Source organism: Aegilops tauschii, chromosome 2, assembly GCF_002575655.3.
Source record: "Aegilops tauschii subsp. strangulata cultivar AL8/78 chromosome 2, Aet v6.0, whole genome shotgun sequence".
Classification (NCBI taxonomy): Eukaryota; Viridiplantae; Streptophyta; class Magnoliopsida; order Poales; family Poaceae; genus Aegilops; species Aegilops tauschii.
This window is the reverse complement of record NC_053036.3, coordinates 582,434,320-582,438,380: the sequence shown is the minus strand read 5'-3', so window position 1 is coordinate 582,438,380 and position 4,061 is coordinate 582,434,320. Positions and strand designations below refer to the sequence as shown.

Sequence of the window (4,061 nt, the reverse complement as noted above, 5' to 3'; positions counted from 1 at the left end):
TCGGGGGGAGGGCTTTTTTTTTTTAATCTTACTGTTTGATTTGAATCAAACAAGTGCAATAAGTACGGCTTGGCGAAGCAATCCTAAAAACAACTCTCCTAAGGCAAAAAAAAAAGGGCCAAAGCGAGCCAAAACAAAACATGTAAACCCAAAAACAAAAAAGAAAGGTAGAAGGTTAGCCAAAACATGTAAATCAAAAATAAAAAAGAAAGGTTAGAAGTGCCCTATTAGGGACAGTCGCATGACATATCCTCAGGTTATGTAACACCACACAACACCTGATTTGCTTAAATGAATTAAAGGTTGTGTATATTGTAGTGGCCCCCAATAATTAATGCCGAACTTTGTGATTATTTAAATGGCCATTTTATCACTTCATATAAACCCAATGCACATCCCTAATTCAACTTTACAGTTCCAAGCAAGGTGCATACAAGTTCACAGAATTCACAAAAGAACCAAGAGGCGCATACACTTGCCACTAGCTGGTTCACAGAATTCACAGAAAAACCAAGAGGTGCATACACTTGTCACTAGCTGATCCAATGAGAGTCTACCAAAATAAAGTACACGTTGACTTGTGAGTAAAATAACTGGCCATTCCAAACACCACAAAGGTGGCATAATAGGGCATCAGAAAGAGACAGCACAACATCTCTGGTACTATCCGGTCGCAGTCAAGAGGTGCGTACAACTTCACTTAGAACCAGTTCACTTGTCAATAGCTGGTCAAATGAGAGTCTACCAAAATAAAGTACAAGTTGACTTGTGAGCAAAATAACTGGCAAATTGGAACACCATAAAATAAGGTGCCATAATACGGCATCAGAAAGAGACAGCACAACATCTGGTACTGATTACTTCCTTCTGATCAATTGTTTTCTCTTGATCAATCAGACGTGTGGCAGAGACCACATGCTTAATTCCCACCGGTTTCATGCTCTTGCTGGATGTTTTCTCAGTCTTAACCTGGACGGCAGTGATCCATAGCTGATTCTTGAGGGGGCGAGATTTAATTTGCAAACCTATATATATACAAGAGCATTAGAGGCCATGGCATCTTTTTCATGAAATGCATATGAGAGAGAGAGAGAGAGAGAGAGAGAGAGAGAGAGAGAGAGAGATTCACCTTGCACCACCCAAAACAAGATGGCACCTGAGCTGACATCTTTTCCAGCATAATCCAAACACATTCTTTCACTCTGCCAATCTTCACTCTTCCATGAGAATGGGAAAAAGATTGGGTCCTTGAGGTACACACAATGATTTTCAGAGAGTAGTTCATAAGCAGCAAGCCCATTTCGTGAGCATGTGTAGATAAAACCATCAACAAATACACATCTGCCATTTAGGAAGGAGTATCTGGACATATCCCTTGGCAGGCATTCTCCCAAAGGAGCCCAAGGCATGACAACATGCCACTGCTTGGCATTCAGGTCAAACCGAAGACAAGAACATGTGACAGTATCACAGACTATAAAGGAATCATCACTCACTACTACATATCCGGACAGCTTGACCTTCCTGTCAAGAAGTTGAGACCGATCTGCGACGCAGCGCACCCATGAGGTCGATCCAGTAGGGCGAATAAGGTGGGACTGACGATAAACGTGGAGAGTTTCAGTAAGAGCAAGAGTCGCGCGACCAACTTGGATAACCATTACAAAAGGATCAAATGGAGAAACAGGCCGCCGTGCAAGGTGATCGAAATCCTGACGTCTGGTGTCCAGGTTAAGCACATGCATGCCATCTTTCAGGAATGAGACGGCACATAGTTCTGAGCTAGTGAGAAAAAAGTGCCTCTGACCATCATCATCTCCATGTACAATGTAATGCGGTTTGAGAGGAGGAGCTATTCCTAACCTTGGAATCAGATCCATGAGACTGGTTTTATAGATAAATGATTGCGAACCAGCTTCGCAGATAATAAACAAGAGATGTTTGTCCATATGTGGCTTCACATAGGGAGAAGGAGGACCTCCTGGGAAATGATGCCTGCATGCAAGAAGCAAAATATGTCATGCACAAGAAACCTGAAATGAAATATCTAAGCCAAGCTCAAGCTTGTGGATCAAGACCTGCAACGATCATGAAGCAGTACTCCCTCTTCATGGGCTTGAGGCGGCAGCGCCTTGTCATCCTTATACTCTCTAAGTGATAGATAAGTGAACAGAAGATTAATTTGTAAGCAAGATGGCCAAAAAGAATGCATGGATTAATGGTCAAAATGAATGCATGGATTCAGTGGACTTACTGGAGAAAGCAGAATTCAAATTCATCAAGGTGTTTCATAGGCAACAACATGTCAACCTGGCGGGAGGTGGAGTGCAGGAGCTTGAGATCCGAAGGCTCAGGACCAAGGTGGAAGGTGGTAATAATGGCGTGTAGGTGGTCAAGCCAGCATGGGAGCCCCACACAGATCCAGACACAGCACATGACCCCGCGGCCGAGATGGGTGAGGAAGCTATGCGCCGTGTTTCTTGTAACAGAAGGAAAGCAAATCTCCACAGGGGGATCCAGCTTCAGACTTGTCTCTTCATGCCCGAGCTTGAGCTTGTATGCGTAGATGACATTTTTGCCAACCATGTAAACAGCATTGCTTTCTTGTGCATACACCCCACGGCCAAGGATAGGGACGTAATACTTGTCCTTTGAGGTGTGGGTTACCTTGGTCCAGCCTGAATTAGGGGCGGAGCAATTGAAGGTGAAGAAAAGGCGGTTTCCGAGGGAGAGCAGGATGAGCGTGCCCCCGTCAGGGCCCTGGCCAGGGAGTACTGCGTAGCCCTGGAGCAAGTCAGGACTCCACATGGGGTGGGAGAGCTCGACTTTGCAATGTTGGATGAAGGGGCCGCCGACCTGCTCCCAATGTTGTCCCGCCACGCCCTCTTCCTCTTGGATGACCAGGCGTTGCAGGACGAGACGGAAGCTGGTGGCAGAACAGTAGCTAGCGGACACCGCCCATATGTGGCCGTCGGCGGAGATGGGCACGCACCGGCCACGCATGCTTGGATCCAACGGGGGAAGCAGTACTTCGGCCGGCAGCTCCTCCTCGGCCGGCAGCTGAAGCTGAAGGGCCTCGGTTTGCGCCTTCTCGACCCGCTGCAAGAGGCAGAGCGAGCGGCCGTCAGATGCCATGGCTGCGCGGGCGCTCCGGCTGCAACCCTGTCGCTTCTTGAGGTCGTGGAAGATCTGGAGCGTGTCGCCGCTCCGACCGGAGATCCGCCCAGATCTCGCCACGCCAAAACGGTGGAAGCGTAGGCCGCCGCTCATGACGCCGACGAGTAGCAACCAGGCGGGGCTCTCGTCGGCGTTGGAGGGAATGTCGACGAAATCCTTGCCGAGGGCGACCTCGAGGATCGGGGGGGTCGAGCGGTCAGGATAGGAGGCCCCCTCCGCTTTCCCCTCCTCAGCCGCCGCCATCGTCCCCTCCGCTTTCCCCTCATCAGCTGCCGCCATCTTCCCATCCGCTTTCCCCTCCTCAGCCGCCGCCATCTTCGGGTTAGGGTTAGGGATTTGGGGACAAGTCGAGGGAGGGGGTGTTGGGTTTGGCCGTTTCGGTAGTTGCCTGCTTGGTCTTCTTTTTTTCACGCAATACGCGCGTGCGACCCAGAGGCCAGAGCTGGTCAAACGGGTTGTTTTTTGGGCCACTTCCAGTTCACCTTCGTGTAGGGCTAGATCAAAAACTAGTTGCTCGGAGTTAACGAGCGCTCCATAGTTCGGCTCGTCAAGCTCGTGGCTCGCTTCTTAATAAACAGAGTCAATTATTGATTTGAGCTCGTTAAGCTCATTGAGCTTAACGAACGAGCTAACGAATTTCACGAGTAGCTCATTAAGCTCGTTAGTAACAACATAACACGTATTTTTATCTCACGTAACAAAAATTTTGTAGCACCTCAACCCATCTACATATTTTTATCTACATAGGAAGCAACAAACTAGTGCACTTTCTTTTGTAGTCACCATCTTCCTTTTTAAAAACCACATCTACACACTCATCATGTAGACCCAACACATCAGAATCTGTTAACAAGCGCTCGCGAGCTTAACGGGCTTGAAACGAA

At 48.1% G+C, this 4,061-nt stretch overlaps 1 non-coding gene across 1 annotated transcript; it reads right to left on the bottom strand.

Annotated features, from left to right (window-relative positions):
* Positions 1 to 498: 498 nt before the first annotated feature.
* LOC109758291 (uncharacterized) lies at positions 499 to 3,557 on the bottom strand. Its single transcript, XR_012203364.1, has 4 exons — positions 2,255 to 3,557; positions 2,079 to 2,150; positions 1,130 to 1,995; positions 499 to 1,025 (listed from the first exon to the last, which is right to left on the bottom strand). It is a non-coding gene; the product is annotated as an uncharacterized protein (transcript).
* Between the last annotated feature and the right edge of the window lie 504 nt (positions 3,558 to 4,061).